Consider the following 13,589-nt stretch of genomic DNA (forward strand, 5'->3'; position numbering starts at 1 on the left):
TAAAAGTTTGTCGTCTGTTTAGTTTGAAGTAATTAAAAGTTGTAAAGTCTGGAGTCTGGAGTGCGGAGATCAATCGAAACTATAAAAATAGAAATATACAACATAGAGTCACTGGCAATTATAACTTTTATTTATATATTCAAATTAACTTTTAAAACACCTTATACCATTCTCAGCTTTTGAGCTAGTCAACTGTAGTACTATTGTGGAGAGTTCACATAGTTTATAAAACATTATTAGTGGGTGTCATTATCAAGTTTTGTAGAGTTGACATGATATGGACATCAATATTTTCACATTTTGCTTGTCAATTGTAGTTTTATTTTGAATATATAATTTATTAAAAACAATTGGTAAATTTATCAAAATCAACATACGACTTAAATTCTGTAATGTTATTATTGTGCAAAAACGTAGGTATCTTAACCCAGCCTCAAACTGATAACTAATTAACATAATTATCATACGTAACCAATGAAAAAGGTTGAAATTATTTTGAATATGAACATTTGATATTTTGGTTATGTTGATTTTCAGGGCAGTGATGAAGTTCAGTCTGATATACTTAATGAATTTTGTAATTTGTCCCTGATGAAGGTGTTTGTTAGTAAAATGGCAGGGAAACGAGAGATTCCTTACATAAATACATCCTGAAATCTGACATTTTCAAGTTTACATAATATTTCTAATTACTTTTCTTTAGGTATTTAACTTAAAACTAACTTTTTATTTCATTTTTTTTAACTTTTCTTCTAAAATGTTCTTTTTAAGAGTTTCACTAAAATTTACCTTTGAATTTTGAAAACAGTAAAGTTTCTGTAAATAAAACAAATTTACCTTTTCATTTGTAACTTTAACATCTAACAAAAACTAAAAACAGATTTTCACACATATATTGGTTACATTTCAAACATTTTTCTAAATTCATATTTTCAGAGAATGTTTACTCTTTTATACTAGTAATTGTTTTCTGTTTGTTACCTTGAACACTACTTCTGGAGGTGCACAATGCCTCTGATTTTTCACAAATTGTTTTTTGACTACGTTGGTGGACACCAGTGTCATTGAAGTTATTTTCGCTCCATCAAGTTCCTCGCCTCGTCTTTTATTTTATAAATAGAACAATAGAAAACTCGAGTCAAACCTTATCCCAGACATAAAACCATCGTAAAATCATCAATATTCACCAAAATACTCGCAATATTGATTTAAATCAGGAGATTTAAAATAAAGTTGGTCAAACTTCTAAAAGATTAAAATAACAATTCAATAGGAAACTTTCAACAACCAGCAATTTCAATATTACTTTTCACAAAATTAGTTTTTTATTGAAAATTTCCCATCAATTTGGGTGAAAATCTGTAAAAATAACAATATTAAGTTTGTTTATCTGAAGAATAAATTCACAATCTTTCTCTCTTTTTTCAAAATTGTCTGCTGATCTGGCAATGCGTTTCTAAAGATTGAAAATAAATAGTCGTAAATTAATAGGAAATTAATATATAGTCTGGCGACTCCTGTTTTACAATTGTTCGCCAGAAACTTGAAAAGACGGACAGGAAGTTGATGAAATAATTTGATAAAAAACAGAAATTTGAAATCAAAAATTGTTTTTATTATTTGATTAAGAAAGTGAGAAAAAATATCTGTGAATTCTGGGAGTGTGGTCTGTCAATATGGTTCATTCTTTTAGAGAAACTCTTAGTATTGTTAACAGTAAAACCTGAGAATCATAATAAAAATTAAAAACATTTCACCAATTCTATTAGCCTACTTATTTTAGTGAAAACATCAAACATTGATTTCAGTATAAAACAGCAGGCTAATGTCCTTTAAACTCCTTTATATTACAGTTTCATACTTTCAGAGTATAGCCCTTTATAGACCACCCTTTTAACAAGAAGTACAAGACAGGCTATTTCAATCTTACCATTTACAAAGACAACTCTTTAATATTTAATCATACCATAGGTCAGATTATTAAAAAGGGATACTCGTTATAAATATAGTAGTGTCAATACGATTGGCCCACGCCTCACCCCTTAAACATGTATCAATGCGTTTAATTGGTCGTCACCACGCGTTCCAAATTTCAGCGTTTATTTTTCATTGTTCAAAATCCACGCGAATTCATTTATGAAGAAAACAAACAAGTAACGGTATATTGAAGTTAATAATAGTAAAGTATTTATATTGACCAAATATAGTAGTGAGATATATAGTTGTGATACAATGTATAAATATATTATCCACCCTGATTATCATATTAACCCTATAGTTGTTATCATATACCTTAGTTAATCTAATAAACTCATAGTGGAGAGGATTTGAACCCATGGCGCTATGATTATCATATTAACCCTATAGTTGTTATCATATACCTTAGTTAATTTAATAAACTCATAGTGGAGAGGATTTGAACCCATGGCGCTATGATTATCATATTAACCCTATAGTTGTATCGTATACCTTAGTTAATCTAATAAACTCATAGTGGAGAGGATTTGAACCAATGGCGCTATGATTATCATATTAACTCTATAGTTGTTATGATATACCTTAGTTAGTCTAATAAACGCTAGCTATTTCAATTTTACTTTAACCATGAGCCAGTGCCTACCATTGGAAAGTTAGTGCCTACCATTGGAAAGTTAGTGCCTACCATTGGAAAGTTAGTGCCTACCATTGGAAAGTTGGTGCCTACCATTGGAAAGTTGGTGACTACCATTGGAAAGTTGGTGTCTACCATTGGAAAGTTAGTGCCTACCATTGGAAAGTTGGTGCCTACCATTGGAAAGTTAGTGCCTACCATTGGAAAGTTAGTGCCTCACAAACACAGTTTATTGAGTGGTTTCAATATATGTTTTAACCACTCTACCTATTTTATTCTAACCCTGTATCTAAGCTGGTCTATAGAAGTAAATTATGTTTCACTACGTCTAACCTGAGAAGATTATCAGTATTATTATGGTAACTACGGTAGAGGATTATCACAGACTGTATTTAAATAAATCCACCCAATTCAGTCAGAATATAATGTCTATTTCTACAAGTTAGTAATATTTATATCAACTACAAAATAACTTTTTATTTTCAAAGTTTTTTAATTAGTAAATGATGTTGAACCAACTTTATAACTTTCTTGTGGTAATTTGTAGGTGGAAACTTTGTTAGTAGTTGTGTAAAGTTTATTCTATCTTATATGACTAAAGTTGCAATAAGAGTTGTTGCCCCTTTCTATCCCCACCCCCCAAAACACCATGAAGAAAGTTGTCTTACCTGTATGAGATCTAACATGAATCTGTAGAGCACTGTCACTCCCAAATACTTTATGACAAAAACGACATTTATGTTTAAAAAACGGATCATCACTTGCATACTGAGCTCTTTCCAAAACTGAAATAATAAAAATATAGAATTTATAATATTACTCCTGTTTACACCCTCTAGGTTGTTCTGACTTTTAAATTGAAATAGATAAACATAAAAATAAGAATTCTGCAAGAAATATTTTATAGTATTCTGTATTTGCATCATAAAAAACATGTCTCTGTGTTTAATTATCATGTCTCTGTGTTTAATATCATGTCTCTGTGTTTATATCATGTCTCTGTGTTTATATCATGTCTCTGTGTTTAATATCATGTCTCTGTGTTTAATATCATGTCTCTGTGTTTAATATCATGTCTCTGTGTTTAATTATCATGTCTCTGTGTTTAATATCATGTCTCTGTGTTTAATTATCATATCTCTGTGTTTAATATCATGTCTCTGTGTTTAATTATCATGTCTCTGTGTTTAATATCATGTCTCTGTGTTTAAATATCATGTCTCTGTGTTTAATTATCATGTCTCTGTGTTTAATTATCATGTCTCTGTGTTTAATTATCATGTCTCTATCTACTGGAGAATATGTGTTTTTTCTGCATATTATATAAAATTATGTAATGTACAGTTATTCTAGAAGTTCTAATTATTGAAATAGATATAACTTGTAAAGAATCAAAAAAATCTAAAAATGTCAGAAATTTAAGAATTTTCAAACTCATAATTTCATATCAAATTTCTCCAGAAAGAAAACTGAGTTAAAATATGAGAAATTGATGAAAAAATGGCGAGGAATTTGACAATTCAATAAAATAAATTTGATTGATGATAAAAAAATGAAATTATTAAGTTAAAAAATGTTGTGTATTAATTATTTCCTCGTTAAGTTTGGTCTCTAACGACTTGTCAGAGATGATAATTGCCAAGACTAGTGTTCTCAGATCATTTTCAGTCTGACTGTTTCAGGGTTTCTGATGGCCGGAAATGTCTGACTGGTGATATCAAAATGACTGATGTTACATCTCTGAAACCCGGACTGAAAGAAGATAGGATTTTGAGGATATTGAACCCCAGAACCTTTTCTGTTAATTTTGTCTCGTGAAGCCTCTCCCTCTATCCCCCACCCCCTTTCCCCTACCCCTCTTCCCTCTCTATTAATCACTAACAATACTAGTTGGCGCTGGGTGTGGGCTGGTCTGACTGACAACCGAGAACAGCTGGTAGAATCGCGTGGAATCAACAGACTAAAGAAATCAGATCAAACTTCTCCAGTTTTTACATCAAATTCTTAGATTGCTATTTTATTAACATAACTTACTATATTTTTAACAGATGGTAATTTCTATATTTTTACAACTTTTTTATTTTTTATTTCATTTATTTGATCATTTTCTTTCTTATCTTTGTTTTTTTTTTAAAGTTTTTTGTTAAAGCAGATATATTTTGATTACAAATTTGTAATAATTGATTTGGCCTGGAATGACAGATTGATCTTAGGTCTTTGGGGCAGCTTACTCTTCCACAGCACCAAATTGGGACCTTCCATCTTTTATAGCTACAGGCTCAATTCTGTACTTTCTGGACTTTGTATGTCAACTGATTTTGATTTTCTGATTAATTATTGGAACCTATTTATTGATATAAAACCAATTCACAAGTAAGTTAAAGAAAAGGCTATTGAAATGTAATATCTAAACATAAAAAACATGGCTTTCATCTGACAAATATCATTTCTCTGGTACAGAAATATCTCGTTTTTAAAAACAACTCCATCCTTTCTTCAATTCTGGCAAAATATCCAAAAATAATAAACGTTATGTTTGGGAGAAAGTCGTTAAGAAGAAGGAGGATGTATAAACAATGTTAAAAGATTCGTTAATTATGTCAATCATTTCATTCTTCATCTTCATTCTCATCTCTGTTCAACAATCTCAGAATTCGCTTGTCCCTACCCCTCCATAACCTTCCCAACTCCCTCTGTTACAGTCCCCCATCCCTCCATAACCTTCCCAACTCCCCCTGTTACAGTCCCCTCCCCCTCAATTAGAATTATTGTCACCCAGATGTTTAACGTGCTGAGTTAACTTATAGAAGTGTCAACAATAAAAACTAAATACAGAGTCTGATTGCGTCTTAAACACCTTATACCACCCCCTGGGGCAGTCGGACAAAAGAATTCTGTTTAATTTAGAAAGTTTATTAAATAAAGCTAATCTAATTTTTATCATTGTTGATTTGAAAGTTTGTAATAATTTTATTTCTATTGTTTCATCATGGAGAAACTTGACTCTAAATTTGGGAGTTGACTTTCTTCCAACTTGGGAATTGAAATTAATGATTATATTAAAGTCAAGAAGATTTGCCAAGGACTTGAAGAAAGTGTTATATATTACATCAAAAATTCAACATTTTGTTATAAATTTCTTCTTTCTATTTCAACCCAGAAATCAACAAAATAAATAAATTTCATAATAATTCTAGACATAAGAAATTATCATGAAAGAATAAAATTTGGGTAATTATTGGTAGACAAGACCATGGTGAACAATTAAAGATATTATTAATAATTAAAGATTGGCAACAAAATTACACTTTGTCAAAATGGTCGTTAAATTAAGAAAAGTCAAATTTTAACGACTTTTCGCGATATTAATTAAAGATCCCAGAAGTCTCGTATCAGTGAAATATTCGACAGAAATTAAAGTGTTTATGTCACAGAAATGATGAAAGAGACTTTTATTTTAATCAATTTGACAAAAGGTCGGAGGTCACCACTTTAAACAAAGGAACATTAAGATGAAATTTGAGCCTTTAATAAGAAAGAGTTTTATCCAGGGGAGGTAATCTTATCAATGGTTCGTTGTTAACTTATCTTTATTTTCTCGCTGGGCACCAATTAAATCCCACAAGGCTCTGAATTGATAATATTAGATTTTAAATTGCCCAGATATTGGTGATGAGAATTCTCACCCTCCAGGCAATTTGGAATGAAATTTTAAGGTTTCCAGAAGAAGGTCATTCTAAAAGTTTTCTCGATCATTTGGAGGATTGAATTTATTAATTCATGGTGCACAGAATAAATGTCTCTTTTTGTTACAAAAGCATATACAGAGGCATCAAAAATTAATTTAATTTATGCTTCACATTATCTACAAGAGAAAAACAAATCTTTAATTGATAAAAAATAAATATTTTGAAATGGTTGAAGATTAATAACTATGTTATATTGATATTAAATGAATTGTTATAAAAACAAAATAACTATTTAACTTCATCATGATAAAATATATCTTCTGTCAAAATTAATAAATGCCAAAACTTATTTTAAATGATAATGTAGCAATTACGGCCAAAAATAACCATAATCTGGCGGTCAAGAAATGGTTTTAATCAGCAATCTGAGAGTCCTGCCACCCAGGCACTGACCAGAACCTAAATCTACATTTAGAAACATTAAAACTTGATATTAACTGATAAACAGCTCTGTGATAAATAATGTAAGGGAAACATCTTGATGGTTATAGACTTCAATAAATTTACTGTCATTTTTATCAAAATTATTTTTCAAGTGACCATCCCAGTGAGATCTGAAGTTGGTAATTATCAAAACTGTGTTTAAAGTTGTCATACCAGATAGATTTGATGTCAGAAATATTCAGAATAATTATGTTTAAAGCCATCATCCCAGTTATAATGAAATTAAAACTTGAAAATATCTAAATGCTAACAAGGTCAAATTGGCTGAAAATTCGGACAAACAAATTAGACAAGATTTATACCAAGAGCTGAAAGATTAATTTAAAATATTTTTATGAATAATATGGGAAGGTTTTGACCAAAAAAATGTCAAATAGAGGACTGTCATTATTCTTGGTAAGAAGCCTATATTACTGGACATCTGTGGTGGGTATGAGTAGAGTAGATTTTGATAAATGTGACCCCTTATCCTACAACAACATCAAAATAAACTAACAAACAATGTCTTTTATTTCTCTTATTCATAGAAATATCTCTTAGTCAATTCAAAAAGTGGCCATACTTCAAAATAAAACGACAAATTAGCATGCATTAAAGACAGAAATATTCCATGGTCAAATTTCTACTGTAGTTCAATAATTGTGCACTTAATGAAACCTAAAACCAAGTATTATTATTCTGAAATATTTCTTTTTGAACCAAAGATATAATCCTTACAACCTGACCTAGAACATGTTTAAAAACTTGGACTAGACAATAGTAACAACTCCTGCGTCAAGTTTCTGTATCATCTCCGATATTTCTCATTGGAATAAAAATCTCTAATTCTGGGTAATGAAAAGATTATTTTGAGTAAAATTATAGAAACAAATATCTTAACGATTTCCATTAAGACGTGAAAACTGAGAAAATTCGCAAAACCATTTGTTAAATTCTGTATTCAGTATTGACTCAAACCTAATATCAGGGAATTGGGCGCTGCCTAATCCGTATTTTTAATGTGGAACCAGACACAATTCCATTCTAAGTACATCATCAATAATATTTGTTAGAAATTATTCGGTTATTATATTCACAAGACGATGCGATAAACCCCTGGTTGTCCAGCTCACAGAATTCCTTTCATCCTCCTTTTATCCTGGTAATCCCCAACTCAATATGAAATAAACGCCACAACATAGCTCGTAAAAACCCGTTAATTTCATATCTTAGTTATGGAGTTGATCATCTCTTTGTACTTTGTTTTTCTTTTTATCAGTTTATTTTTCTTCAGTCCACTATAATTATACAAATGTTTGATTTCAGAATAAATTCCTAATTTTTGAAGCTTTTTTTTCTCCAATTTTCTGATTGCTATGAAATTAGAAATTTTTGTTTGAGTTTTAGATCATGAATTTCAAATCCTGAAATATCTTTGAAGTTGTTTGTATTTTTGATCTTCTAATTTTCTGATGAAGGAATTTTTGTGTGAAGTTTTTTATTCCGAGTTTCAGTCTGTTTGAATCTGTTTTATTTTTATCACAGGTCCTTCTTGCTTCCTACTAGAAACCCAGAATTTTTGAAGAAATCTTTAATTAGTAATAGTTATATCTATATATATCTATTATAGTTGGTAATTATGTCTAAATTTGATTATTGCTGATGGATAAGCATGACCTTTCACAGATTATGTTTTAAAATTCATTGTTTAGATTAAATTACTAATCTTAAAACATTTCATCTTTCTCTGTCATTTTAAAAAACATTTCCTTCGTTTGTTTGAGTTGGACTAAAATTCCTCCAGGCTGGAACCAAATCACAAAATCTCTATGGATTATTGGGAATTTCCGAATTTTGACGGAACAACGGAATGTAAATCGTGTAATTATGAGTGAGAGAATGTTAGGGGAATATAATGAAGATATTTTATGTGTGGAAGACGGCGCGGACTATACGATACTGAAACCAAAACCATACTTCATGTCATTCTGATAATTTACAACTTCACTCATCATCAACGATGCTTATCTCATATTGACAAGTAATATCGGTAATTATGCCTCACATTATTCAGACGGCAATATTCACAATTTCTTCAAGTGTCGAGAATTTCTCAATATCGCGATAATCGTGTAAGCATTATTCAAGTCATGCAGATGGTTTTTACGGAATTGAAATATGGCGGTTAGAGAAATGACAAGAGATATCATGTATCAAGAAAATAAATCTATAATCAGACGTACAATATTCCTGAAATTAATCAAAAATAACGGCACCGTTATCACCAGGCAATTATGACGACAAGCCACTTCAACACTCTTCAGTTTAAGGAGGAAGATAAGGTGAAATGATATTCAGATATCGAGCCATAAAACCATTTCATTTCGTTCTGATTTTTATTGAGTACTAGTCTAGTAGTGTGACCATGTGACCAGTATGATTCTCCTCCGTTTTAAACGATTTGTAATTCAAAATATTTCAATTATTTCAAGTTGAGTTTTAATACTGTAGAATATTAGGTGCATTAAAAAATGCCGTGTGGATTTTGGTACTTATAAATTTTGAAAAAAACTTCATTGTTTCTGGATGTCAAGTACTAGAATCTAATATATTCCAGACTGTATAACCAAACTGAAATTGATTTTCACAGTTGGAATGAATAATGATTTTGATTATATAATATAATATTAAAGGATGTTAGATTGATAAACTCAGTAGAAGAGAGGTATCATGTTGATTATATATAATATAACATGTAATAGAATTGAAATATAAAGATGAGTTATATTCCCTTGTCGCTGATATCACCATCTTACATTTCATGACTTCATAATTAATGTGAACAAATGTTCGTTAAGATTTACATCGTCTAATTAATTTCAAATTTTAATTAACAAGTGATATCTTTGACCTTGTGATCGTGTAGAGGTCAGACGAATAATAAAATAGTTATTTAGAAATTAACATCTTGGGGTGGGGTAGGGAGGATAGTTTTAATCCTTGCTTAGAGTATATACCTTTATTTTCAAATTAACTCTCCTCTACCCCAGGTCCAGACAATCAACAATATTATTTTTACATCCTACTCTCCAATCAGACTGAAGACTTTTGAACACAGAGTAACTGTTACTGTAGTAATCTTGATCATAATAATGGAATCAATCCTGAAAGTGGCGCCAATATTTCATTTCTTATCACCATAGTGATTGACATGTTACGTCATTACTCCCAACTGATTTCTGGGTAATAAAAACTTTTTATTTCTTCAACCATCTTGAAATTGGTCGTAAATACAAGATGGTGGCCAGTTGGTCAGAAGACAGCTAGCGTTAATTAGGGTCTGTAAATAATTAATTGGAACTGAGGTCAAAGGGGTCAAATCTGGTCAAAGACAATTACCAAGAATATTTTTCAGCCTTTTGTTTTTATTTTGAGGGGTGAATATTTAATGAAGATCAAATATTAATCAAATCTCTAGATCCTAGGGTCAATATCACCATTCTGTTATTTCTAAACTATTTCTGAGAGAGACAAGTTATATCCTAGACTTTGTTTTTCAGTATTTTGGGGCATTTAATGCAAATAGAATAATACATAGTTTTGAGAAGTTTTTGGCTTCATCACAATTTATATACAGCTTCACAAAATATATAGTCAGTACCTAGATCAGCTGGATCTTTGTTACACAAACTGATACAATGTTGCAGACTTCAAGTCATAGCTCTAGGGTGGGTCACAAGAAAGAGGGGGAGGAGGGGAGGGGGTCTAATAGTTACATTACAACCCTCAAAATAAACACCTGGCTCATTAAATACTATTTAATTCATTGAAACAGGGGGTTGATAATCAGGATAATATTATCTAGATAAATATCATTATCCCTAGGGTCAGGATAACAAGGGCATTGAATTGAGAAAATATTACCAAAATAAATAATCATTAACTTTGTAAAGACTCTAAATTTTGATGTTAATTTGTTTTAAATTAGATTTATTCTACATACATAGTTATACAAAGTAGACTTGAGTTGATGATGGGAAAAAAATAAACATTATTAAATACAAGAAGGGCACAATGATCAAAATAAATAATATTAGCTATGTGAACCCTCTAAAAGAGATACAAGAAAAGGCTAATAAATAAAATAAATAATATTAGCCTAGTGAACTCTCTAGAATAGAAATGAGAAGTATCAATATCTGTGAAAGTGTGAGAGTAATATTTATATAATTCAACATTGACCCTGAGTTTATTAATCTTAGCCTCTATTTGATTATTTATATCACAGTTAAGAGTTGATGGCCCTCGTGTCCCGGAGGGGGTCTCAATATGGCTGTCTCGTCCTTCGGGAGCAGGTTATATTCCATATTGGAAGCAGGTGTCAAGAAGCAGCCTCTCTTTGATTGTTTCCGCCTGTAAATTATTGCCTCTGGCCTCTCAACACTGAGATGATGCCATATTTTCAAATTATACACAAATAATACACATTAGCGTCCAACGTGTGATTCCATGGTGACAAATTTCAGGATAATGAGGAATCATATTTCCTGCGAAATAATAAAATTTTCTACTTGACTTTCTCTCAAATTATACAGCTTTCTTTCTCTCGGCCATCTTTCTATCAATATTATATTAATCCTAGCCATATCAATATCATTTTAATTTTTAAAAACTTATTGCGTTAATACATTCCTTAATTATTTTTACATCTTCTTCCTTACAGTATTTTTAGTAATTAGTTTAATTTGGAATAAGATTTTTACATGAATTCTCTAAAATAGACTAACATTGTTCTTTTCATTGTCAAATCAAATCAATTCATCGTCAAATCAAGTGTCATACCAGAAACATCAAAATATTCCACACCTTCCATATCATAGTCATAACTCCATCAGACCTCTAATGCACGTCTAATTACCCAGCATTCCTAGCTGTCAGATTTAAAAACAGTTGGGGTGTGGCGTAAATTATTTCATTAAAACTAGAATGTAAGTTATGATACACAATACCCAATATATTCTACTCGGCACCATGAAATCCGCTGGCACAAGTTGAAAATTTAGAAAAACTAAATTTGAGAATATTTTGACTAGTAAAAATGCTGTTAATTATCAGGCTGATTATTGGCGTTATATAAACTGAGAGTTGATTTAATTTTACGATAACTAGCAATCTCCAGATCAAACCACGGCAAACAGATCTTAAAATAACAACGAATCTCATCACATGATCAGCTCTACACCTGTTCCACGCCAAAACTCTCCACTTATTATTCTTAATGGAAAACTTCTCTCAAATATAATATCTCCAAATCTTTCCAAAATAACAGTCTTTATTATTTACTGCCGAGCTTTTACCACTGCGAGACTGTTAAAAGTCAAAGCATGATGGTATATTTAGTAAATAATCTACAAGTTTTAACGTCTCCGCTATTTTCTTTTCATAAAAATCAAGTCACAATATCCCCAAGTTACATTCAATGTTTTTACTCTGTATCTAAACTTCTATTAACAATTATAACAACAATTTTAATACTGGTGGCAATTTGTCTTGATGAGGGTGGAACAACTTTTATATCTACATTCAAATATAGTTCATATATCATAACACAATTTTACATTAACCAGTTGGCAAGGGACCTTCTTAAAACTAGCTGTCCTGATGAGGATTTTATATCTGAAACCTGTGTTTTCAGCATGGAAAAACAATAAGTAGGTTTTGTTCATAAAATTAAAAAAAATGGTTTGGTCTAATCAGGTGACTGTAATACTGAAAATATCTCTAGTTAAGCTTTCACACATTCACCTCAAGATATGAACTAGATATTACTGGACAATCAAATAAAATAAACTTTCTCAGGGAATCAAAATTTGAAATCTTCGACATCGTCAAGACGTTTTAACACCTTCCAGTACAATATCAATTATAGAATTGTACCAAGTCTTTATTTGAAATTAGAAAATCTCCAATATTAAATATTTATATTCTGGCACTAAGATATTACTCTGGCAACACGATTTCTCGCTAAAACTTCATTTAATTTTTCACGACTGTATTCTGCTCCATTTCATTTTAACTTGGTAGAAAACAGCTGACCTTGATCTCTGTAAACTTAAATATCATTCTTATTTACTTACGATACACTTACTGTTATTAAAAATATTATTAGGTTTTTAAAAAAAAAGATTTAAAAAAATCAATGATATCTCTGTACAATAGGAAAAATGAAATGAAATGAAATGGAGTTTTACATCCTACTGTACAATAGGTATAATCAGAGTAGTTGTTACACGCACAATTTGATCAGATCCTAGAAAACTATCATAGTCTAATTTCGTCCAAACTTAACTTTTGTGGGTCCAGTTTTCTAATGTCATTTCTCCTAAAGACTTGAGTAATGTCAAATATAGAGATTGTTTAAGAAATCTATATGATATGATTTTACCAGGATTTAAAGATGAATAATTTATACGAGAGGAAATAACGCTCCAGTTTCTGAGTTCTTATCTCATACAGAAATAAATCGTTAAAATATAACAGAAAATAACTGAAAATCATACAAAATACAGAAAAACGACAGTAGATAAGAAAAATATTGACAAATGAATGAATTATGGGGAAATCATTCATCATTTCTACTATCTCTCTCTCCATCTCAGATGAAATGATGAAATGAAAAGGTTGCAGCATTAATTTCCGTAGATATTTTATATTATAATTCTATTTTTAAAATTATCAAAGTTTTTTTGTATATTAAGAAAAATTATCGTAGATTATCAGAAAATAGTAAAAGGTTACTTTGGTAA

This window comes from Lottia gigantea (genome assembly GCF_000327385.1).
Source record: "Lottia gigantea unplaced genomic scaffold LOTGIsca_110, whole genome shotgun sequence".
Lineage (NCBI taxonomy): Eukaryota > Metazoa > Mollusca > Gastropoda > Lottiidae > Lottia > Lottia gigantea.